The sequence below is a fragment of the Lissotriton helveticus genome, chromosome 8 (assembly GCF_964261635.1).
Source record: "Lissotriton helveticus chromosome 8, aLisHel1.1, whole genome shotgun sequence".
Taxonomy (NCBI): domain Eukaryota; kingdom Metazoa; phylum Chordata; class Amphibia; order Caudata; family Salamandridae; genus Lissotriton; species Lissotriton helveticus.
Window position 1 is genome coordinate 1176655605 of NC_136069.1, and position 26815 is coordinate 1176682419.

General features: G+C 42.7%; 2 long non-coding RNA genes across 2 annotated transcripts in view; one reads left to right on the forward strand and one right to left on the reverse strand.

Moving 5' to 3' along the window:
• The window catches only part of LOC144771911 (uncharacterized), a 150245-nt gene extending 137532 nt beyond the window's left edge, over window positions 1–12713 (forward strand). The window contains exon 5 of the long non-coding RNA XR_013599543.1: window positions 11852–12713. This is a non-coding gene — a long non-coding RNA (uncharacterized LOC144771911). The remainder of the gene's footprint in view (window positions 1–11851) is intronic.
• LOC144771913 (uncharacterized) overlaps window positions 1–26815 on the reverse strand; it is an 825386-nt gene that overhangs the window by 17619 nt on the left and 780952 nt on the right. The window lies entirely within an intron of this gene.

The following is a 26815-nucleotide window of genomic DNA, read 5'->3' on the forward strand; positions in this document are numbered from 1 at the left end:
GGAATTAATGAGCCGGAGACCCACCGAGGCGGGAATCGAACCCTGGTCCCTGGCCAGAGCTCTGCATCAAGGTCTGCCTGCTCTAACCATTGAGCCACACTTCTCCACAATATGTATATGTAACCAATATATTTGCTTTACACATAGCTAAACAAAAGTTCTTTTTTATATAGATACATTGGAACATTTTCCTTTCTCAACATTTGCATTAAAGTCTATGTGCATTAGCTGGCAGGGGCTAGTCAGGGACTTCCGGGATTGCACCTATTAGTAAAATACTGATGAATACTGAATCAGTGAGTCACAATCTTTACAATAATTTTCTGTAAATTTGAAAAATCTAAGGTGTGCAGGTTACCATTAGTAATTTTTCAAGTAGCATTATCACCCACTCGCCCTTACCGAGCAATTCTGTGACTTTTACGCAGACCTATATACGTCCAAAGGGGAGGCACCAGCAGCTGAGTTGGAAGGGTATTTGGAGGACGTGGCGTGCGCTTGGCTATCGGATGCCCATAGACAATATTTAAGCTTGCCTGACGTTGAGGATATTAAGGCTGCTGTACTAGCCCTTCCCAATGGAAAGCTGCCGGGGTCAGATGGCCTCACGGTTGAATTTTATAAAATATATGCTGATTTGATCGCTCCATATCTGCTAGAGGTGTATGCTGATGCACACGAGTCGGGGAAACTACCGCCATCGCTGCGGCAGGTGCTGATTATAACACTGCTTAAGAAAGACAAGCCCCCAGATAAATGTGACTCTTACCGTCCCCTGTCACTGATTAATATAGATTGCCAAGATCCTTGCCAAGATTTTAGCAGTTAATCTACAACCCCTGATGCCGTGCCTGGTGCTGCCAGACCAGTCAGGCTTTATACCTGATAGGTCCACATCCCACAATCTTCGGACTATATTTTCCATGTTTCATATCTTGGAGTCAAGCATGTCGGCCGTGGCAGTAATGCTGGATGCAGCTAAGGCGTTTGATTAGGTCGAGTGGAAATATATGTTTTTAATCCTTCAGCGCATGGGATTCCCGCCTCTGTATATACAGTGGACAAGGGTGCTGTATGCGGATCCATCAGACAGGTTTTGTGTTGGCGGTTTGACGTAAGACCCATTTGATATAAAGAGGGGCACTCGTCAGGGCTGCCCTTTGTCTCCGCTGCTTTTTGTGATTATATTGGAACCACTAGCATGTGTTATTAGGCAGAGACATAGGGAAACAGCACTAAACTTTAGCTATCGCCCAGTTGCCATCTCGCTATATGCGGATGATATGGTGCTTTTTGTTCGTGAACCCTCCAGGTACCTGGGACAGCTGCTGCAGGAGTACATACGGTTTGGTCATTTGTCGGGCCTCATCATCAATTGGTATAAATCCATTGTTATACCTCTGATGGAGTCCATGGTACAACCGAACATGGATTTCCCATTGGTATGGTCTATGGACCCAATAAAATATCTCGGTGTCTGGGTCCATCGAGACCCGGATAAGGTGATTCGTGAGAATTATGGGAGAGTATACACCACGCTGGAACAGCAGGTGGACGTGTGGGTAACCTTACCGCTTTCCTTGGCGGATCGTATTGCGTTAATTAAGATGGTGGTCCTGCCGTGGTTTTTATACTTGTTTACTAACATCCCGATTGTGCTGTCAAAGGTTTTTTTTTAGCATTCTCCGAGGAACCCTGCTCCGGTTGGTCTGGGGTGGCAAACATGCCCGAGTGAAATGGTCGGTTCTCACAAGTGATTATGATAAAGGGGGGTTTGGGGCACCGGACCTTTATGTATATTATTGGAGTGCGCAAGCCCAATATGCGTTTTATTGGATGAGACCACATGCGTTTACCCCACATGTTGCGGTAGAGGAAGGGGATGTATATCCAGTTCCATTACACAGCATGATCACATACCCGGCACGTGGAACCCCGAGAACGAAGGTAAATGCAGTGAACACGACAATAGCTGCCTGGCAGGAGATAGGGCGTCTGGCGTGCAAGCTGCCGTTGTACGCACCAGCCATGTGCATAGAATAACATGCTGCACTGTTGGTGACCAATGAAGTGCCGTCGATGCGGTTGCTTAAAGAGGCAGGCTTTCAACTAATGCAGGATATCTACCCAGAAGGGTCGTTTCTCACACCAGACATCCTGCAATATATCAGTAATCCAACGTTGTTGTTTAGATTCACGATGTACAGACTAAGGCATGCGGTCAGGGCTCACTATGACACCTACCCTCTGGAACCTCCCACATTGCTGTCCCTACAGTTCGTGCTTACCACTCCCACTAATAAAAAACTGATATCCAGACTGTATAGGTTGGTCAAGGAAGAATGCATAAGTCAGCCGGAAAGAAGTTGGGAGAGATTGAATGCCTGTTTACCTGATGCGATATCGGAGAAAGATTGGAAGTATGTGTGTGAATTAATGGGTACACTTATCATGAACGGAAACTTACGTATCATACATTTAAAATATATACAGCAGGTGTATTATACCCCTGCACAGTTGCATAGATTTGGATTGCGTGAGTCTGGCTGCTGTGCGCGATGCGGACAGGAGGACGCTGACTTTCTGCATCTTGCTTGGGGATGTAGGAGTGTGGCTGAGTTCTGGGCGTCTGTAGTAAGAGACTTAAAGACCATGGCAGATGTGGAGCTACAGTGCACTCCGCTTGTTTGTCTGCTGTGTTGTGTGCCCCACATCAAGGGATTGAGTGGTAGATTTGTACGACTGGCCCTGCTCATGGCTACACGGAGAGTGGCAATTACGTGGGGTGGGAGACGTACACCAAAAGTGGAACACTAGATAAAGGACTTGGTCTATTGCAAAGATAACATGAAGACATATGCGGAAGAATTGCCTACAATCTCGAGACCAAAGGACCTTTGGGAGCCCATGAGACTCTTTCTCCTGAAAAGGGCAGCTGAAGATGAGCAGAGTGATGCGAATCAGGCGTTACAAGGGGGAGTAGTGTGTGGCCCAGATGTGTGATAGGAGTGAATGGAAGGGAGATGCTCTATTATTACAACACGACTTTGTAATTAACGCTCAGGAAGGATGTGGGTTTTTTTTTGGCTTGGTTTTATAATTTGGTGTTTTGTTTGTGATTTTTGTTGGATTTGTGGGAAATTCATGTTTATGATTATTCATGCCTAGTACTGAAATGCTACGTGATTATTTTTATGTTGTTGTAGATGTATTGTGATGTCATTTTTTTGAAAAATAAATTTAAAAAAATTAAAAAACTTCAGGAAGCACTTATATCTTTATGTTGTTAATTTAATTCCAGCGGCCCAAACTGATTTCATGTCAATGTACAAAGTCACACCAGAGGTTAAGTTTCCTATAAGATCTACGAGGTTTTTTTCAGAGTCAGTAAGTTGTTTCCCCTCCAGTTATAATAGCCACTTTTCATTTTTTTTTATCCATCGGTTTTGATATTGACATTATGGTGGATTTATTCCACTATATTTTGTAGCCTGAGAAGAAATAAAAAACAAATACCTATATTAGATAACACTGGGATAGTATTCTCAGGTGAAGATAATGTTAATAGCATACTATCTTCAAACATTACACAGTGATATCCACATTGACTAATTTCGACTCCTAGGATTTTGTTACTGGTCAAAACGGCAATGAATAAAGTTTTCAAGGCAAATTTAAATAACGGGGGAGATAGTTGGTAGTACTGTTTTGACCCTTTGAGCAAGTTAATAATTTTGCCTAACAATCCATTTATTTTGAAGCAGGATTTGAAACTAAAATGCATAGCTTTAATACCATTTGGGAATATATCTCGAAAACTCATTAAATATAGGATTTCAATGTGATATGTCAAATTGACATTGTCAAAACCTTTTTTCTGAATATAATACAAACAGACATGACAAGCACATGTGTACTTAATAAATGAATTACAATTCACACATGTCTAATATGGTTACTGCCTGATCTGCCTTTGATTAAGCTTGCAACTAGATTGATAGAAATATTAGTTAACTTAAATATTTTTTTTAGTCTATTGACCCATATTTTAACCATTTTGGGATCTCAATTCATTAAAGAAACCAGTGTATGTTTGGCACATTCTTGATGATTTTATTTGATTTGGAGGATCTTTCGATGACATTTGCAGAAATGAGATAGTGCTAAATCATTTGGAAGCGAAGAGGTTTTCACAGTTTTCTTTGGCGGTATACACATTGATAATGTCTGGCTGTTTGTGGCCTTTTAAGCATCACTGAGCAGTTGTGTTGGCTGATTTGTGTTTAGTTTATCTTATTTCTAAATATTTTAGCTTTGGCTCACAAGATATGCTTTTCCAAATGTTTTTTGCTCATTATGTTAAATTTCCAGAATCACCCTAGATGGGGTTTGACACTAGAAAAGGTCAACTGATCTAAGAGATGTTGGTTCTTCAGGTAGTTATTTTGAAAATCACTGAGCAGAGATTTCTTTTATACCTTTCTTTTGTTTTTACAGGGATGTTAAACAACAATCTCTGGGAAGGTTTTATTGTATCCTTCTGTGAGCAGGGTTATCTCTAGCTCAAATGTCTATAACATGTAGAGATTCTCAGTCACATCTTGGCTCCCCAGATAAGAAATTAAGTTGCTCGGTTAGAAAAGTTTGCATTCTTGTAACTGACTGAAGGTTTTCTTTTGTTTTCTTGATCGCATACACCTGTGTAGTCCCTTTCTTTTACCAAATCATGTGATTTACATAAGATGTCTGTGTATAGAACTCCATAGATTTTTGCCTTGCATATGCTCACTGAAGTCGCTCCAATACAATTTGTTGGGGACCACCAGGCCGACTGAAACTGTGATTCACAGCTAATTAAAACTACTATCCACCACTCAAATTACTTTCATATTTCACTATACTAATTCACCACTAATCCTTTATGAGTTCCGGAGTAGCGTGCTACTCGCCAAAAAAAGCACTTCAACACCCCGTCAGGGGTAACAAGAGCTATATAAATGGTAACCTTTTTCCCTCTTCTATCCCCCGCTATCCTTCTGAATCCAAATAACTGACTAACCTATCCACCACTCAAATTACTTTCATATTTCACTATACTAATTCAACACTAATCCTTCTTGGGTTCCAGAGTAACATGCTACTCGCTGAAAAAGCGATGTGACTCCTCGTCAGGGGTAGTAAGCGCTATATAAATGCAATTACAATACAAAATTACAATACTTTATAAATTAACCTCTTCCAACTACTATTGGTATGTGCACAGATTGTCTTTAACAAGATCTTACCTCAGAGCTGTATTTTTTCATTGCAGAAGTTCCCAACATTCTTTCATCTGCAAAATCAAGCAATTTCCCCACAGCCCTTTAGTCCAAACAATCCATCACTAACTTTGACATGTCCAATACCTACTTATTAGAAAATTGTTGACCATGTTGTGTATTGCTATTTACGGTAAAAAAGTAAATAGCTTAGTTTTAGTAATGTGTTCTTTCATTTTCCTCTTGATATAACAATGACTAATATTTGATTGGTAGTTTTTTTAAATGCTAGAACCGGATGGTATCAAAGTAAAAGCCTGACATCATTGTATACATATCTTACTTTGCACTGACTGATGAACTATTATATGTGAAATATATAGTAAAATCTTTTTTAATACAATAAGAAGTTGATCTTATGTCATTTATTTATTTTGTGTATTTTTCAAGTATGTGATTACCCAAAGGAAAGGGTGTCCTGACACCTAGAAAATAGCATTTACTCTGATCTGAAACTGACCTAAGAGCAGGGCATTGGAATTATGCAGCAGGGGAGGACCAAATTATGCAGTATGTATGACTAAATTATGTGGCAAGAAAAGGAAAAGTATGCAGCATAATGTGGCACATTTTGAAGAAGTAATACCTCACGATTTTGTGTTTTTTACACTTGTTAGCACTATATGAGCAAATTCCACTCGAAGACCTGCAACTCTTGCTTTTTTTATATTTGTCGTGTCCTGTCCCTATCGGCTGGATATCCTTTAAAGTGTAATATATAGCACAAACATGCAGGCTTACTTTGTCCTGTATTGGTAGCACCTATAAGTATCCTGGTATTATTATGGGTGTTGCTTCATAAGAAAACCTGTGAGATATGGATCTGTAATTACACTTACATCAAGGGTGCCATGTAGCCTCTCCCCCTATTTTGGCACCACATAATTCCTGGCTGCACACATACACATGCGGGGCAAAGTAAGCCTGAATGTTTGTGTTATCTAATGCCCTTTAAATGTCAGCTGACTGATAAGAAAGGGACATGACGAGTACTCAAACGGTATAAAGTCAGTTCTGACAGAAGCGTTGGGACCCCTAGAGGTCATTTAAGTTGGCTAAATATATCGACCTTGAGAAGGGTTATGGATAATAAAACCCAATAACACCCACATGTATAAATGTTAATGACACCAAGGGCTCCCAATTTTAAAAGGAAACTGGGATGTCCCTGGGGTATTTTAATTTTAAGAACCCCGTTACGCAGTAGCCAAAATGCTTCCTGGAAAATGGTTGAGCCCATCCCAGTTGTTAGGGACTGATGATAAAGCATGCCACTAATACAGTGGGTAAGGATTTTAAAAATAAAATAACAAAATGTAGGGGTATATTTGCAAGAATTGCCGCAAAGCGCAGTTAGCGTTGCTTAGCGGCAATTTTCTTAACGCTGTGTATCGCCGAAAACTATCGCCATGTTAGCGACATATTTACAATACGTCAGTACATGGCGATAGAATCAGTTAGTGGCGTCGAATGTTGCCACAAACATTAATGTCACGTCAATAAAAATCTTGACACTAATGTGAAAAAAGTGAAGGTCGGTAAATTTGCGACCAGAAAATCCACGTTAGGCAGTCACACGTTACTTTTTTCACATTTCACTGGTAAAATAAACCACAAAAAGCTGGCAAAAAAAACAACTGGAAGCTGAATGGAGCAGGCTGGACCCAGTTCAGCAGGGGATAACAATCCCCCCAACCCCTCTTACAGTCAGGATGACCAGCCAGAGTCCCAGAGAAAGAGGAAGAGGAAAATAAGATTCAGTCTGCGGGAAAATGAAATCCTGATTGCGGAAGTGACGGAGAATGAACACCAGCTCTTCGTCAGCTCCAAGATGTCATTGGGGACCAAAAATGCCATTTGGCAGCCCATTGTCAGCAAGGTGAATGCAGTAGCAGAAGTCAAGAGAGCTGTGACCGATTGCAAGAAGCGCTGGCATGATGCCAAGCGCAAGACTAAGCAGAAACTGGCCAGCAATCGGCAGGCAGAACTGCAGACTGGAGGTGGAGGTCCAGCGCCACAGGAGTAGCTAGATGCCTTGGAGGGACAGGTGTCCACAGTCATCTATGAGTAGTCAATGGTTGTAGTCGAGGGAAAGGATAGTGCTGACTATGACCAGCTACATCAGAAACAGGGTAAGTAACAACCAGGGAAATGGGGGTGGGGAAGTAATGTTGCTTCTGTGTATCTAAATATGTCTCAATGCCCACCCACACTGTGTGCAGACCAAATGCCAGATACATTGGTACTTGGGGTTACATTCACATGTCACTTGAGCTGTTGGCATAATCAACAAATACGTCGAAAGACACGTAGTGGTACTGTAAGTGACTTGTAATTAGGCCCGGATGTCGAACTCTGCTCCACCAGCGGAGTTTGCGGAGTTTTGCCAACTCCGCTTTCTGTTGGGAACGCGGAGTTCAGGCAAAAACTCCGACTCCGCGGCATAGTGGAGTTAGCCCCTGTGCCCACACCCAACAGAACAGAAAATAATCACTTACCTACTCCGGCATCTCCAGGGTGCCCTCCTCCTTGCCATCCTCGCTGGTCACAAACCCCTACTTTGTAAGTCTTGGGAGGACTGCGCAGGCAGGCACATGGCCGTATGCTCTACCCGCGCAAGACGTACAACGTATGGGTTTGCAACTGGCGAGGGCAGCGAGGAAGAGAGACTATGGTGAGGAGGAGGGCAGCCTTGAGACGCCAGAGCAGGTAAGTGATTATTTCCCATTTTTTAAAATTAGTTTTGAGTGGAGTTCCACTGAGGTTTTTTCAACTCCGTAGAACTCCGCATAATAGCACTCTGCCAACTCCACCCACCCTTACTTGTAATACAGCAGGCATGCACATATGTAATGACAATTGACCACTCATGTGTCTCCTAACTATAGACCATAATACCAAGCAAAGGGGCATATTCACCAGAAAAGTGTCAGAGCATGGCGTTAGCCTCCTTGACTTAACACCACACTCTGCCACATCCTGAAATGCAGGGCTTCCCCATATTTACAACAATATGATGCAGCCCTGCGTTCCACCCTGTGCTTGTGCAAATGTTAGCAGCATAGTGACAATGCAGGCACCCTAGCACCTTAGTGCAAGGGTGCCTGCATTGAGCGGAAGATTGTCAATCTGCAAGATGGTTTCCCTTCGTTCACATAAACAAAAAATGGCTTTTTGCTGTACCTATGTGTGTTGCATGACACAGCACACATGGAAATTGCATAACAAGGATAAATAAAGCATTTATCATTGATCAATCTATTCAAGACCATGTTTTCTCTAGCCTTAATGTGGGCATTGACTCCCATTTATGCTGCCCCTTGTAAACATGAGGCTTTGTCAAAAAATACTTTGTTTTGAGATGAAAAGCCCCCTACAGAACCCATTGGCCTCACCTTCCCCGCTAAATACAGCGTGAAACAGTGCCTCATATACGAGGCAGTGTTAAGCTACGTTCAGTGGCTTACGCTGCATTAATCAGACGTGAGTCCCAGGCTCTCCACACCACTGGAGTCAAGCTATCCAGGCTGATGAAGGCTGATAGCCAGAAACCGGTCCTTGGATGCTTGATTCCGGTCTGGAAAAGACATGGCTTGGTAGTTCGGACTGGACTGTTCCCATGAGGCACAGGGTCAGAGCTGATTTGCATATAGCCAGTGTCTAACCCAGGGTGGTGTGGAGTGAAAAAAACGATGGATTTAGGCCCAGATCCTTGTACTGGGGTGAATGTATGACATTGTTCTATATTCTGTCCATCAACTGTGTTTTTTGCTAATCAGGTAAAGCACATATTGCCACAGGAAAGTCACTCAAAGTGTCACTGAGCGTTGGGTCAGTCCACTAGGCTCAATGCAGCCCTCTGCCACGTTTGAAACCCAACACTGAACTGTCTGTATAACAATATGGCTCAGTCCTGTGTCACAACATGCACTAGTGATCAATGTAGTTACCGAGCCCAAAAGCAGGTACTCATGCACAATGGTGCAAGAGTGTCTGCGTAGGGGCTAACCAGCTAACTTTTTTCATGTGCATGTCGAAACTCCAGGCCTCAAAATAATTTAGTGAATAAGTCTGAGTACGGCTCCACAGAAGTGGCTGAGCGCTGTGTCAAGCCAAGAAGACTAACTCTGAACCACATTACAGGTTTGTACAAATGACCCCAGGTACCTAATGGAAGTGTGCCACCCTTACAATGTCCTGCCAATCCACCTCAAGTGGGCCAACACTGCCTTGTAAATATGGTGAAGCATGCTTTCCCTCAGTAAATCAAAAGTTGATGATGGTCCTGTTGCAATAGTGCCTTGGAAATATACCAAAAGCAGTTGTAATGGCTTAACCGCTGCTTTTATGTGTGCAGCTAAATGAAGCACACTGAACCACTTCTGAACAGGTTGGCGAGCACTTATTAAGGTAGACTCACCCATGTTGCCCACATCAAAAGCAGCACTGCTCTTGCAAGCACCTTGTGTCAATGATGAGCACATTCCATATTGTCAAAAATTAACATACTGGAGGGCCAAGGTGCTGTTCACCTTTGAGTAAAAGGGATATGGATCTCAAAGTACATTGCAAGGCCTCAGCATCGTAGGAATATGTTCCCTAAAATCACAACATGCATCTTCTTTTGCAATGCTCCTAGAACAACACAATCACCGTTACGTGCATGGTAACTGAAATTTGAGAATGGGCCTCATTCACAATGTGCCATTAATGCATGTCATTTGGCTATACATTGCCTTGACAGTATTCCTCAAAATGCAGTCATACACATTAAAGTATCTTCTTGTGTTGGTCAGTTAGCAGTATGTCATTGTCATCATGTTCCTGGGTTTGGCGGTCCAAGTCACATTAACATGCATGGAAACTGGCCCTTAGGTAAAGTTAACAGTGGTAGTGAACAAATGCATATCTATCGATGTCTCTAAACATCCTTCCAGTAACAAATGCATCCAATTTCCCTGCGCACAGCAGTATGTATCATTAATGTCTCCATCCCTTTGAGGTCCAACAAAGGTCTGCAGTGCAACAATGCACCAATATTAGAAGCCTGTCTCAAAATATTATATCCTCCTGCTTGCATAATTTAAACATTGCCATTGCACCAAAGTGCAAGGCTGTCTGTATTGAGGGAATGATTGTCAATGAAGAGGAATGTGTCCCTCCCTGGGCATCAGCATCCATTAATGGGATTGCCCTGTGTCAATGTCACTTGCCAAACTTGAAAAACTTAGGGCCACATGCATCAACATAATGAGTTGTGATTCCTAAAAGCAATTTTTAAGGAACTGCTATTCAGGAATCTCAATTCCTGATGCATGTAGGAATTGCAAAATAAATAGCAATTCCTACACATTACCTAATAGCGATTTGCAAATTCCGAATCGCTATTAGGTAATGTCACTCCATTCATTCCTATGGGTCCATTCCGAATCGCTATTAGGTAATGTCACTCCATGCATTCCTATGGGCCTATAGGCCCATAAGAATGAATGGGAATGCATTCGCAAATTGCGTTTACCAAATTGGTAATCGCTATTGTGAATGCAATTCCAAGGGTGCTAGGGGACTTAAAGTCCCCCTGACGCGCCCCCAAAATGTAGGTGAGCACATGTGGTACACACAAATACCCTAAGAGAATGTGTGTGCACCACATGTCACTTTGAAAAATGCACATTTGTGCATTTTTAAAGAATTTGCAAATAAGCATCAACTTGAAGTTGATGGTAATTAGCGTTTCCTAAATGCAAAGTCGCATTTAGGAAAAGATTGATGCATCTCAAATAGGGAATCAAAATTTGCGATTCCCTAATTGCATTCGCAATTTAGGTAATCGCAATAAATTGTAATTACCTATATTACGAATGCAAAAAGGTACATGCATCGGAAAAGACCTGTTTTCTGTTGCAAATGGGCCAATTCTGCAAATTAGCCTGTTTGCGACTGGAAAAAATCTTGATGCATGTGGCCCATAGATACTTATTTGAACAGAGAAATTCAAGCACATATCCTTTTCATCACAATGTGGACATCACTGTTTCCCTAGTCTCCTGTGCATGAGTGTTTTCCTCATGCCACACTACAACATAGGAGCAAGTGCCAACATCAATGGGGGGGGGGGGGGGCAGTCTAATCTCAACCTCAAAACCTAGTGACTAACACCCATACACCAACCTCATTGAGTAATGGAGACTCACCCACAATGCAGTATGACTGCACATTAATGGGATTAAATCTGCATTGTCAATAATGTGAACCAATCTGCACCAGAGAAAGGTATAAACAGATGATGTAACAGGTGCAGCAGGGGCTAAAAATACCCCCTCACTGTTGGCATACAGGGAAACTGTCATAATCTATGGACAACCGAACTGTGACATTATGGACGTTGTACATTGCTTAACCAAGCTGCGGGTAATAGGTGTACCATGTAAGAATAGAGAATAGAAAGTGTCATGCATTCTGATTGTCAACTGTAAAAATGCTTGCCCAAAGTGGACATAAACATAGAACAGTATCTGCCCTTTTCATTGCAGAGGAAGAAACATCACCTCCTGATCAGCAGACTGCCTCACTCTTCAATGGTGAAGATGAAGAGGGGCTCACAGCCATCAACCAGGACACCCTCCAAGAGCTGCTCGACTCCACAGAGAGCCCATCTCCGGAAGCGGGGAGATCCAGCAGCTTCGTGGCCTCTCCACCTGCTGTGCAAAACATCCAGCAGGCACCACCGAGCACCACAGCTGTCAACCTGGACTCTGAGGACCCAACGATAATATTTCAACGCAGTGTGGTAGGAGTCCAGCGTGAGATGGTAGACCAGGTGTGGGTGGGGTTGGAGAGACTCGCAGCCAAACTGGATGGGATTCGTGTGTGCCTCATTCCCATTAGGGACCACTTAGAAGCCATCAGAGGTACCCACAGTCCACTCCATGCTCTCCAACATTCCATCGGTGACATCGTTGGAGTCCTTACTCAGAGACAAGAACAAGTGTCCTGTCAAAGTGGCACCAGTGATGTTTCCAAACAGTTGGGGGAAACGCGTAAGATCAGGATTTACACTTTGCTGCCATGGCTGCCTACCACTGAGACGTTGATGGAGTCCTTCAAGCCCTGCAGCTCATCATCACTGCAGTGATGCCTCATCTGTTGGCACAGATGAACGCTGCTGCACCTACACCATCCACCTCTTCCACCCCTGATGTGTCTGTGTCTCCCAGTGCTGCCGCAAAACCACTATCACCCTCACAGGAGGCACATGACACATCAGAGGAGAAAGATGGGGATAAAACAACATTCTTAAGGAGATGTCAGCTGTAGCATTCATCTGTGTCAAATTGCTAGTTTCTACTTGACTCTGCTACATTCACCTTGGACTTTTAATGGACTGTCAATGTGGCCATTGATCCCCAATTACACTGCAATCAGCCTGCTCACTGAATTCTGCTTATTCCTCAACATGTCACTGGACATGTCCCCCCCAAGGACTCTGTCTGGCCCTCAACTGGCCATGTACACAATGTGGGGATTGATGTCCAAAGAACTGGCCCAGTCTGTTAACTCCTGTAAATCACTTGTAAACAAAAGCACTAAAGTTACAAAGATGTGTGTTGCCTGTGACTATTCAAGTTTAGACGTGTCAACAATGCATGAGCAGTTTAGCCAGCACAATTAATGCTGAGGGCCATTTGAAAAAGAGGTTTTGCTGAGTCGGTGTCCCTGATAGGCAGTGAGATGATAGGATATGTATGAATTCGCCAATCCTTCAAATCTCAAAGAGAACATTGTTGCTGGAAGTTAACATTTCCCTACGTACAAAATTACAATACTTTATAAATTAACCTCTTCCAACTACTATTGGTATGTGCACAGATTGTCTTTAACAAGATCTTACCTCAGAGCTGTATTTTTTCATTGCAGAAGTTCCCAACATTCTTTCATCTGCAAAATCAAGCAATTTCCCCACAGCCCTTTAGTCCAAACAATCCATCACTAACTTTGACATGTCCAATACCTACTTATTAGAAAATTGTTGACCATGTTGTGTATTGCTATTTACGGTAAAAAAGTAAATAGCTTAGTTTTAGTAATGTGTTCTTTCATTTTCCTCTTGATATAACAATGACTAATATTTGATTGGTAGTTTTTTTAAATGCTAGAACCGGATGGTATCAAAGTAAAAGCCTGACATCATTGTATACATATCTTACTTTGCACTGACTGATGAACTATTATATGTGAAATATATAGTAAAATCTTTTTTAATACAATAAGAAGTTGATCTTATGTCATTTATTTATTTTGTGTATTTTTCAAGTATGTGATTACCCAAAGGAAAGGGTGTCCTGACACCTAGAAAATAGCATTTACTCTGATCTGAAACTGACCTAAGAGCAGGGCATTGGAATTATGCAGCAGGGGAGGACCAAATTATGCAGTATGTATGACTAAATTATGTGGCAAGAAAAGGAAAAGTATGCAGCATAATGTGGCACATTTTGAAGAAGTAATACCTCACGATTTTGTGTTTTTTACACTTGTTAGCACTATATGAGCAAATTCCACACGAAGACCTGCAACTCTTGCTTTTTTTATATTTGTCGTGTCCTGTCCCTATCGGCTGGATATCCTTTAAAGTGTAATATATAGCACAAACATGCAGGCTTACTTTGTCCTGTATTGGTAGCACCTATAAGTATCCTGGTATTATTATGGGTGTTGCTTCATAAGAAAACCTGTGAGATATGGATCTGTAATTACACTTACATCAAGGGTGCCATGTAGCCTCTCCCCCTATTTTGGCACCACATAATTCCTGGCTGCACACATACACATGCGGGGCAAAGTAAGCCTGAATGTTTGTGTTATCTAATGCCCTTTAAATGTCAGCTGACTGATAAGAAAGGGACATGACGAGTACTCAAACGGTATAAAGTCAGTTCTGACAGAAGCGTTGGGACCCCTAGAGGTCATTTAAGTTGGCTAAATATATCGACCTTGAGAAGGGTTATGGATAATAAAACCCAATAACACCCACATGTATAAATGTTAATGACACCAAGGGCTCCCAATTTTAAAAGGAAACTGGGATGTCCCTGGGGTATTTTAATTTTAAGAACCCCGTTACGCAGTAGCCAAAATGCTTCCTGGAAAATGGTTGAGCCCATCCCAGTTGTTAGGGACTGATGATAAAGCATGCCACTAATACAGTGGGTAAGGATTTTAAAAATAAAATAACAAAATGTAGGGGTATATTTGCAAGAATTGCCGCAAAGCGCAGTTAGCGTTGCTTAGCGGCAATTTTCTTAACGCTGTGTATCGCCGAAAACTATCGCCATGTTAGCGACATATTTACAATACGTCAGTACATGGCGATAGAATCAGTTAGTGGCGTCGAATGTTGCCACAAACATTAATGTCACGTCAATAAAAATCTTGACACTAATGTGAAAAAAGTGAAGGTCGGTAAATTTGCGACCAGAAAATCCACGTTAGGCAGTCACACGTTACTTTTTTCACATTTCACTGGTAAAATAAACCACAAAAAGCTGGCAAAAAAAACAACTGGAAGCTGAATGGAGCAGGCTGGACCCAGTTCAGCAGGGGATAACAATCCCCCCAACCCCTCTTACAGTCAGGATGACCAGCCAGAGTCCCAGAGAAAGAGGAAGAGGAAAATAAGATTCAGTCTGCGGGAAAATGAAATCCTGATTGCGGAAGTGACGGAGAATGAACACCAGCTCTTCGTCAGCTCCAAGATGTCATTGGGGACCAAAAATGCCATTTGGCAGCCCATTGTCAGCAAGGTGAATGCAGTAGCAGAAGTCAAGAGAGCTGTGACCGATTGCAAGAAGCGCTGGCATGATGCCAAGCGCAAGACTAAGCAGAAACTGGCCAGCAATCGGCAGGCAGAACTGCAGACTGGAGGTGGAGGTCCAGCGCCACAGGAGTAGCTAGATGCCTTGGAGGGACAGGTGTCCACAGTCATCTATGAGTAGTCAATGGTTGTAGTCGAGGGAAAGGATAGTGCTGACTATGACCAGCTACATCAGAAACAGGGTAAGTAACAACCAGGGAAATGGGGGTGGGGAAGTAATGTTGCTTCTGTGTATCTAAATATGTCTCAATGCCCACCCACACTGTGTGCAGACCAAATGCCAGATACATTGGTACTTGGGGTTACATTCACATGTCACTTGAGCTGTTGGCATAATCAACAAATACGTCGAAAGACACGTAGTGGTACTGTAAGTGACTTGTAATTAGGCCCGGATGTCGAACTCTGCTCCACCAGCGGAGTTTGCGGAGTTTTGCCAACTCCGCTTTCTGTTGGGAACGCGGAGTTCAGGCAAAAACTCCGACTCCGCGGCATAGTGGAGTTAGCCCCTGTGCCCACACCCAACAGAACAGAAAATAATCACTTACCTACTCCGGCATCTCCAGGGTGCCCTCCTCCTTGCCATCCTCGCTGGTCACAAACCCCTACTTTGTAAGTCTTGGGAGGACTGCGCAGGCAGGCACATGGCCGTATGCTCTACCCGCGCAAGACGTACAACGTATGGGTTTGCAACTGGCGAGGGCAGCGAGGAAGAGAGACTATGGTGAGGAGGAGGGCAGCCTTGAGACGCCAGAGCAGGTAAGTGATTATTTCCCATTTTTTAAAATTAGTTTTGAGTGGAGTTCCACTGAGGTTTTTTCAACTCCGTAGAACTCCGCATAATAGCACTCTGCCAACTCCACCCACCCTTACTTGTAATACAGCAGGCATGCACATATGTAATGACAATTGACCACTCATGTGTCTCCTAACTATAGACCATAATACCAAGCAAAGGGGCATATTCACCAGAAAAGTGTCAGAGCATGGCGTTAGCCTCCTTGACTTAACACCACACTCTGCCACATCCTGAAATGCAGGGCTTCCCCATATTTACAACAATATGATGCAGCCCTGCGTTCCACCCTGTGCTTGTGCAAATGTTAGCAGCATAGTGACAATGCAGGCACCCTAGCACCTTAGTGCAAGGGTGCCTGCATTGAGCGGAAGATTGTCAATCTGCAAGATGGTTTCCCTTCGTTCACATAAACAAAAAATGGCTTTTTGCTGTACCTATGTGTGTTGCATGACACAGCACACATGGAAATTGCATAACAAGGATAAATAAAGCATTTATCATTGATCAATCTATTCAAGACCATGTTTTCTCTAGCCTTAATGTGGGCATTGACTCCCATTTATGCTGCCCCTTGTAAACATGAGGCTTTGTCAAAAAATACTTTGTTTTGAGATGAAAAGCCCCCTACAGAACCCATTGGCCTCACCTTCCCCGCTAAATACAGCGTGAAACAGTGCCTCATATACGAGGCAGTGTTAAGCTACGTTCAGTGGCTTACGCTGCATTAATCAGACGTGAGTCCCAGGCTCTCCACACCACTGGAGTCAAGCTATCCAGGCTGATGAAGGCTGATAGCCAGAAACCGGTCCTTGGATGCTTGATTCCGGTCTGGAAAAGACATGGCTTGGTAGTTCGGACTGGACTGTTCCCATGAGGCACAGGGTCAGAGCTGATTTGCATATAGCCAGTGTCTAACCCAGGGTGGTGTGGAGTGAAAAAAACGATGGATTTAGGCCCAGATCCTTGTACTGGGGTGAATGTATGACATTGTTCTATATTCTGTCCATCAACTGTGTTTTTTGCTAATCAGGTAAAGCACATATTGCCACAGGAAAGTCACTCAAAGTGTCACTGAGCGTTGGGTCAGTCCACTAGGCTCAATGCAGCCCTCTGCCACGTTTGAAACCCAACACTGAACTGTCTGTATAACAATATGGCTCAGTCCTGTGTCACAACATGCACTAGTGATCAATGTAGTTACCGAGCCCAAAAGCAGGTACTCATGCACAATGGTGCAAGAGTGTCTGCGTAGGGGCTAACCAGCTAACTTTTTTCATGTGCATGTCGAAACTCCAGGCCTCAAAATAATTTAGTGAATAAGTCTGAGTACGGCTCCACAGAAGTGGCTGAGCGCTGTGTCAAGCCAAGAAGACTAACTCTGAACCACATTACAGGTTTGTACAAATGACCCCAGGTACCTAATGGAAGTGTGCCACCCTTACAATGTCCTGCCAATCCACCTCAAGTGGGCCAACACTGCCTTGTAAATATGGTGAAGCATGCTTTCCCTCAGTAAATCAAAAGTTGATGATGGTCCTGTTGCAATAGTGCCTTGGAAATATACCAAAAGCAGTTGTAATGGCTTAACCGCTGCTTTTATGTGTGCAGCTAAATGAAGCACACTGAACCACTTCTGAACAGGTTGGCGAGCACTTATTAAGGTAGACTCACCCATGTTGCCCACATCAAAAGCAGCACTGCTCTTGCAAGCACCTTGTGTCAATGATGAGCACATTCCATATTGTCAAAAATTAACATACTGGAGGGCCAAGGTGCTGTTCACCTTTGAGTAAAAGGGATATGGATCTCAAAGTACATTGCAAGGCCTCAGCATCGTAGGAATATGTTCCCTAAAATCACAACATGCATCTTCTTTTGCAATGCTCCTAGAACAACACAATCACCGTTACGTGCATGGTAACTGAAATTTGAGAATGGGCCTCATTCACAATGTGCCATTAATGCATGTCATTTGGCTATACATTGCCTTGACAGTATTCCTCAAAATGCAGTCATACACATTAAAGTATCTTCTTGTGTTGGTCAGTTAGCAGTATGTCATTGTCATCATGTTCCTGGGTTTGGCGGTCCAAGTCACATTAACATGCATGGAAACTGGCCCTTAGGTAAAGTTAACAGTGGTAGTGAACAAATGCATATCTATCGATGTCTCTAAACATCCTTCCAGTAACAAATGCATCCAATTTCCCTGCGCACAGCAGTATGTATCATTAATGTCTCCATCCCTTTGAGGTCCAACAAAGGTCTGCAGTGCAACAATGCACCAATATTAGAAGCCTGTCTCAAAATATTATATCCTCCTGCTTGCATAATTTAAACATTGCCATTGCACCAAAGTGCAAGGCTGTCTGTATTGAGGGAATGATTGTCAATGAAGAGGAATGTGTCCCTCCCTGGGCATCAGCATCCATTAATGGGATTGCCCTGTGTCAATGTCACTTGCCAAACTTGAAAAACTTAGGGCCACATGCATCAACATAATGAGTTGTGATTCCTAAAAGCAATTTTTAAGGAACTGCTATTCAGGAATCTCAATTCCTGATGCATGTAGGAATTGCAAAATAAATAGCAATTCCTACACATTACCTAATAGCGATTTGCAAATTCCGAATCGCTATTAGGTAATGTCACTCCATTCATTCCTATGGGTCCATTCCGAATCGCTATTAGGTAATGTCACTCCATGCATTCCTATGGGCCTATAGGCCCATAAGAATGAATGGGAATGCATTCGCAAATTGCGTTTACCAAATTGGTAATCGCTATTGTGAATGCAATTCCAAGGGTGCTAGGGGACTTAAAGTCCCCCTGACGCGCCCCCAAAATGTAGGTGAGCACATGTGGTACACACAAATACCCTAAGAGAATGTGTGTGCACCACATGTCACTTTGAAAAATGCACATTTGTGCATTTTTAAAGAATTTGCAAATAAGCATCAACTTGAAGTTGATGGTAATTAGCGTTTCCTAAATGCAAAGTCGCATTTAGGAAAAGATTGATGCATCTCAAATAGGGAATCAAAATTTGCGATTCCCTAATTGCATTCGCAATTTAGGTAATCGCAATAAATTGTAATTACCTATATTACGAATGCAAAAAGGTACATGCATCGGAAAAGACCTGTTTTCTGTTGCAAATGGGCCAATTCTGCAAATTAGCCTGTTTGCGACTGGAAAAAATCTTGATGCATGTGGCCCATAGATACTTATTTGAACAGAGAAATTCAAGCACATATCCTTTTCATCACAATGCGGACATCACTGTTTCCCTAGTCTCCTGTGCATGAGTGTTTTCCTCATGCCACACTACAACATAGGAGCAAGTGCCAACATCAATGGGGGGGGGCAGTCTAATCTCAACCTCAAAACCTAGTGACTAACACCCATACACCAACCTCATTGAGTAATGGAGACTCACCCACAATGCAGTATGACTGCACATTAATGGGATTAAATCTGCATTGTCAATAATGTGAACCAATCTGCACCAGAGAAAGGTATAAACAGATGATGTAACAGGTGCAGCAGGGGCTAAAAATACCCCCTCACTGTTGGCATACAGGGAAACTGTCATAATCTATGGACAACCGAACTGTGACATTATGGACGTTGTACATTGCTTAACCAAGCTGCGGGTAATAGGTGTACCATGTAAGAATAGAGAATAGAAAGTGTCATGCATTCTGATTGTCAACTGTAAAAATGCTTGCCCAAAGTGGACATAAACATAGAACAGTATCTGCCCTTTTCATTGCAGAGGAAGAAACATCACCTCCTGATCAGCAGACTGCCTCACTCTTCAATGGTGAAGATGAAGAGGGGCTCACAGCCATCAACCAGGACACCCTCCAAGAGCTGCTCGACTCCACAGAGAGCCCATCTCCGGAAGCGGGGAGATCCAGCAGCTTCGTGGCCTCTCCACCTGCTGTGCAAAACATCCAGCAGGCACCACCGAGCACCACAGCTGTCAACCTGGACTCTGAGGACCCAACGATAATATTTCAACGCAGTGTGGTAGGAGTCCAGCGTGAGATGGTAGACCAGGTGTGGGTGGGGTTGGAGAGACTCGCAGCCAAACTGGATGGGATTCGTGTGTGCCTCATTCCCATTAGGGACCACTTAGAAGCCATCAGAGGTACCCACAGTCCACTCCATGCTCTCCAACATTCCATCGGTGACATCGTTGGAGTCCTTACTCAGAGACAAGAACAAGTGTCCTGTCAAAGTGGCACCAGTGATGTTTCCAAACAGTTGGGGGAAACGCGTAAGATCAGGATTTACACTTTGCTGCCATGGCTGCCTACCACTGAGACGTTGATGGAGTCCTTCAAGCCCTGCAGCTCATCATCACTGCAGTGATGCCTCATCTGTTGGCACAGATGAACGCTGCTGCACCTACACCATCCACCTCTTCCACCCCTGATGTGTCTGTGTCTCCCAGTGCTGCCGCAAAACCACTATCACCCTCACAGGAGGCACATGACACATCAGAGGAGAAAGATGGGGATAAAACAACATTCTTAAGGAGATGTCAGCTGTAGCATTCATCTGTGTCAAATTGCTAGTTTCTACTTGACTCTGCTACATTCACCTTGGACTTTTAATGGACTGTCAATGTGGCCATTGATCCCCAATTACACTGCAATCAGCCTGCTCACTGAATTCTGCTTATTCCTCAACATGTCACTGGACATGTCCCCCCCAAGGACTCTGTCTGGCCCTCAACTGGCCATGTACACAATGTGGGGATTGATGTCCAAAGAACTGGCCCAGTCTGTTAACTCCTGTAAATCACTTGTAAACAAAAGCACTAAAGTTACAAAGATGTGTGTTGCCTGTGACTATTCAAGTTTAGACGTGTCAACAATGCATGAGCAGTTTAGCCAGCACAATTAATGCTGAGGGCCATTTGAAAAAGAGGTTTTGCTGAGTCGGTGTCCCTGATAGGCAGTGAGATGATAGGATATGTATGAATTCGCCAATCCTTCAAATCTCAAAGAGAACATTGTTGCTGGAAGTTAACATTTCCCTACGTTCAAGGTTGGGGATAGGAACTTGGTTCAATATTCAGGTCATTGCCAAGCCACAAGAGTGGCTTTACCTTCCATTGCTAACAAGGCATACTTGCCGGATATGTTCATAGTCAATGGTGTGGACAATGGTTGTTGTGATGGGTGTCATGCCATGCCACATCTCAAGATAGATCCCTCACTATATTCACAAAGATGATGAAGCGTAATGTGTTTTACAACTCCGTCAGTTCCTCATAAGATGCAAACTTAATCAGCAGACTATCCCTGTGCAAGGTCAGAAGTCAACTTTGCTCACCTAAATATCATGCATATTTTTAAATTACAAAATTTAGCAGCAGTCTGACAGTAGCCTTTTCCTAAAAGATGACGTCATGACCGTACTTAGACATTCCAAAGATTGTTTCGGGAATTAATCTGTTGTATCCAACTTCCAAATTACCAGTTCATCAAATCACATTAAAATGAACATAAGTGACACCACAAACCTCAAAGCAATAACAATTTATTTCTAAAAAATACTACCTAAACTGAAACTACTACTAATTAATTATCCTAAACTACTCTAAACTATATATATATAAATATATATATATATATATATATATATATATATATATATATATATATATATATATATATATATATATATATATATATATATATATATATATAATATTGTTTTTTATTATAACAAGTATAAAAATACATCAACCCCCCACCCAAAGGAAATGGAAATTTAGCCCATCACACTATATAAGTTGCATTAAATATCTAAAACCTTATCTACACCTAACACTAACTTATAACTACTCTAAAACTACATTAAGAACACGAACACCTAAAATCCGAAACTAGTTGGGACAATTACAGCTGTGCTTCAAGCTCCATTAAAAGCTTATTGTTCGCTGAAGTGGGCCTCTTGTTTGGTGTGTTCATGTATGGAAATTGCCAGGTTTCTCCGTACCTGGTGTGAAGAGGCCGCCCTGAAGGGTCGGGGACTCCCCTATCGGAGTTTTGTTTTTCCTGGATATTATAAGAGGGGCCTGACTCACATGCTGCCATCAGTCCTACTTAGGAAACACCAATCAATTAGGTGAAATTGCGGGCAGCGCTGGAAGGGATTTGGCCGGGGATGACTCCTCTGCCAATCGTTCAGCTGACAGAAGCGTGAAGTGCGAGCAAGATGTACATTCCAGGATTGCGCTTGACAAGGAATCCTGCCCAATTACCACTGAGACTATATTTTCACTATTAAGAAAGCACAAGGGGCATGAACAGCGCATTTTGCTGACAGAGAGCACAAGGAACTTTTCCAGTACTTACCCACAAGAAGAAGTGCATTCTGGAAGTTGTATGCAAAGGTCGGACAGGTGATCGTAATCACATCGAATTTGGAGGCACATACGCCATTGGGGCAAATACTAAACCCATGATCAAGGCCAAAGGGTGCCGAAACTAGTTGGGACAATTAAAGCTGTGCTTCAAGCTCCATTAAAAGCTTATTGTTCGCTGAAGTGGGCCTCTTGTTTGGTGTGTTCGTGTATGGAAATTGCCAGGTTTCTCCGTACCTGGTGTGAAGAGGCCGCCCTGAAGGGTCGGGGGCTCCCCTATCGGAGTTTTTCCCCCCTGTATATATATATATATATATATATATATATTTATATATATATATATTTATATATATATATATATATATATATATATATATATATATATATATATATATATATATATATATATTACCTATTGGCGGTCGCCAGTAGGTATATATAGTTAGGATTTTTTCCTATGGGATTTTTCAAAATTCTATGTTGAATAACTTTGGCGTTGATGGACGGAATTGGCTGAAATTTTCCTGAAAATGGCACATTTACTCTCCGGTCCTTCCCTGAAAGTTTGGGGGGGATTCGTCAAGCGGGGGCCGAGAAAAAAGGGGGGGTCCCAAAACGTGTTTTCCCCATGTTAATTTCCATAGGGCGGTTGGCCTCACTTTTAGCCAGTGCTGCCAAGTATCACGCATCCCGTGTGACACTAACGCATTTCAGTGTGGTGATCCGCTTCACCGCACTGAAATGCTTTGTCACGCATTTTTAATGCCACTGAACCTGGCTACAGCGCTGGTGTTAGCGAGCTGGCTCTGCTGCTCCAGAGTTGCTGCCAGCAGCTCTGCAGTGTGGCTCACAGACAGTTAAGTTCTTTTGTGAATGCTGGCTGCAGTGCTACAATATTACATTTGCGCCCTCAGCCGCCTCCCAGCCTGGCTGCATTAACTAATTAGTTCCCGGGCCGCCCCTGGTGCCGCGCGCCAGGCTGTCTTGAGACCCAGACTCGGCCGATGAAACACCCGGGGCGGGGCTTGCCCATAAATCCGGATGTGACTTCACGCGTCCTTCAGAAAGTGAGGTCCCCAGAGAAGGAGCGGCGGGGGATTCGTAGTATCCTGAGAGGCCTCGGCCCTGTGTGTGTATTAATAACAGAAATGCCGACTGATGCCTCGACTCGTGACCAGAGCCCAGTGCTTCTCTCGCAACTAAAGTCATCCGTGGTGGCACTTACTGTCTGTACATGTACAGGCCTGAGTTTCGGCCTCTCCTGGCAGTCCTTGCCCTCGCCTCCGGTCCAACAATTGAACTTTCTTGCTGCAGTTCCGACCCGAACGCCTGCCTCACTTTAGCAGAGCCGCCCGGCTTTTTACTATCTCTCTGACAGACTGCTATGATCGGCGGTAAGCTCAGCTCGTAAAAAATATGTTAATTTATTTTAGGTTAGGCCTGGCTGAACTATGTGTGAAAATAAATGCCCGGTGCTGTAGTTGCGGCGGGTCGAGTCAGCTGAAGCATACTGTTGTGTTGATTCTAATTAATTTGGTATTTACAGTTGAAGAGATCCATGTTCGGTGCCGCCTATCACATTCTTTTTTGGGAGGCTCGAGTACGCCAGAATGGACCCTACATGGGACAGAGCGGACTGAAGTCCAAACGAATGCTCTGCAGGCAGCATGCTAATTGATTGCCAGAGCGGGGGGTGGGGGTGGGCACGGGGCAGGGTGGCGAGGGGAGTCGGTGTAGGCTGGCTGAGGCAGGATGATTTGTTAATTGTTTTTCCTCCGGCAACACAGGTGCTTTTCCTGCCTCAGCCTGTGCCCCGGCCCCCAGATTGTTGCTTTCTCCTGGCAACACTGGCACAAAGTTCTTCACCACACAAGGATAATTATTACTTTTTCACCATCCACGAGCCTTGTTTGCCTTATATTCTGCATCTATATATTGTTAAAATAATCAAAGTATCAGCTAGTCCGTTTACACTGACAGTTACATAACCCATCTTAAAAAAATCTTTATTTTCCAAAAAAGGAAATTTTCTCTTTTAAAAGGGCTCAGTACTTAAGTGACCACAACGTGTCATAAATCTGAACATTCTGTCTTTGAATATGTGCAAAACCGGTATAATATAATAATATCTAACTTTTTTCAGGACTTCGCTTTACAACTTTGTGATAGTGCAAATAAATGCAAATTGCACTACGCATGTTAAGAGCAAAACACCTCCGGGTTTTGCGCTGCCACTTCCCAGCATTCTTTTTGATCTTACTGCACTAGCAACCAATAATGCCTGAGACTGAGTGATGGTATAACCAAACTAGTTACACTTGCTATGCTATTTATTTTTCTTTTCTAGGCTAGCGCAGGCCATGAATGAGCAGATCAATGATATCATCTTCTTAACAGCTGCTGTGCCTGCCTGCCCTCTGATACTGAAAACTGTTGTCACACAGTCTTTCTGTTTAGTGCCCTTCCATTTCTCGTGTTTTACAGACGTTTTAAGATAATCTTAGAGTTTCTCGTTGTTCAAATGGGGGTAATTTCTGATATTTAAATGATTTCCTTGTCTTCATTGCTTGATTTTGCTTGCAATAAAGTGTCACTCATGGTCCTCGTAATGTCACTCATAATTACTCTAAAATTATGACAATGTCACACATAGCAATATGAAACCTTGGCAGCTATGTTTTAGCCCGAACGGCTGAATGGATTTTCACCAAACTTGGCAAAATTGTAGGGACTGGTAGCCCGATGTGCCTTATCTATGTCTCAAGATATGTGCTACAGTGGTTTTTACGAAAATTAACTTTGAAAAAATATATATTGGGCTACATTGGGCTATATATATGTTAGAGCCCAAATGTAGCCCAATGTAGCCCAATGTAGCCCAAAGATGGCCACCAGAGACAAAAAAAACAAATGTAGCCCAAATATCAGCCAGATGTAGCCCAACTATAGCCCAATGACAGAATGTCCCAGAGTGTTCTAAAGAACAACTAGAGCGCTAACAGTCTTACTTATGACAAAAGTATGGCACACCTGAAGTCATCTTGATTGGAATAAAGTGTTAACACTTAAAACATTTAATTTGCAAAGGAACAAAATGAGGGGGTTCATTTTGCCATAGAAATTATGATTAGTGCTGAAGAAAGAAAAATTAGGGCACTTCTCAAATCCTCTTATATTTCATTAAAATAATTCTGATATGCAGTCTCCCAAGATGGCCACCAGAGACAAAAGAGCCCAAATGTAGCCCAAATGTAGCCCAATGTAGCCCAATTTAGCCCAATTTAGCCCAAAAATGGCCACCAGAGACAAAAAAAACCAAATGTAGCCCAAATATCAGCCAGATGTAGCCCAACTATAGCCCAATGACAGAATGTCCCAGAGTGTTCTAAAGAACAACTAGAGCGCTAACAGTCTTACTTATGACAAAAGTATGGCACACCTGAAGTCATCTTGATTGGAATAAAGTGTTAACACTTAATACATTTATTTTGAAAAGGAACAAAATGAGGGGTTTCATTTTGCCATAGAAATTTTATATATATATATATATATATATATATATATATATATATATATATATTCACAGAAAAAACCATAGGTTTGAGACCATATATAGTTAGGTATTTGCATTTACAAAACCTTGAAACTTCAATGAAAAAACCATAGGTTTGAGACCATATATAGTTAGGTGAATATTTTATTCATACAAAACCAATGAAATTCCCATATATAGTTAGTTGCACTAACTATATATTTCGCGCACCCGCAATCCACTGCTGATGCTGTCACATATTACATCATTCATGACATGGTCAGTGACATCACTGATGACATCACTGATGACATCTCAAATGACATCACTGATGACATCATCCAGTGACTGTGTGTTTCTGTAAAGTTTAAATATGTTTTACATATTGAAGAATGAGTGGATGTATAAGTGTCTGGATGAAGGATTTAGTAGGTGCGTGACTGACTGTATGAGTGAGTGAATAAATGTGTCGTACTAAATGCATGGGTTAGTGACTAAACTGTCTGAATGTGTGCATCAGTATGTCTGTTGTGGTGTAAACTGCTGCATGTGTTGATCATTAGCTATACGAGAGGCTATATGTGTTATTGATTGGTTGCCCAAGTATTTGTATGAGAGATTGAGTGTGTGTGGGGGTGGCTGAGAGGTGTGTGACTCTGTGCATAGATGTGTGAGCAGTTGATTCACTAGGTGTATGAGTTCAAGAGTGCATGTGGAAACAGCTACATGGGCGGTTGACTGTGTGCATGAGTGTATTGATGAGTGAATGGATATCTCAATGCTACATGTCATAGTAAGAACATATGTAAAACACAGTACATGTGAGAGTTGGCATATATAAATAACTGTGCATGAGAGCCAGTGAATGTGTGAGTGGCTGTATGGATCATTGTGAACTTGTATCTGG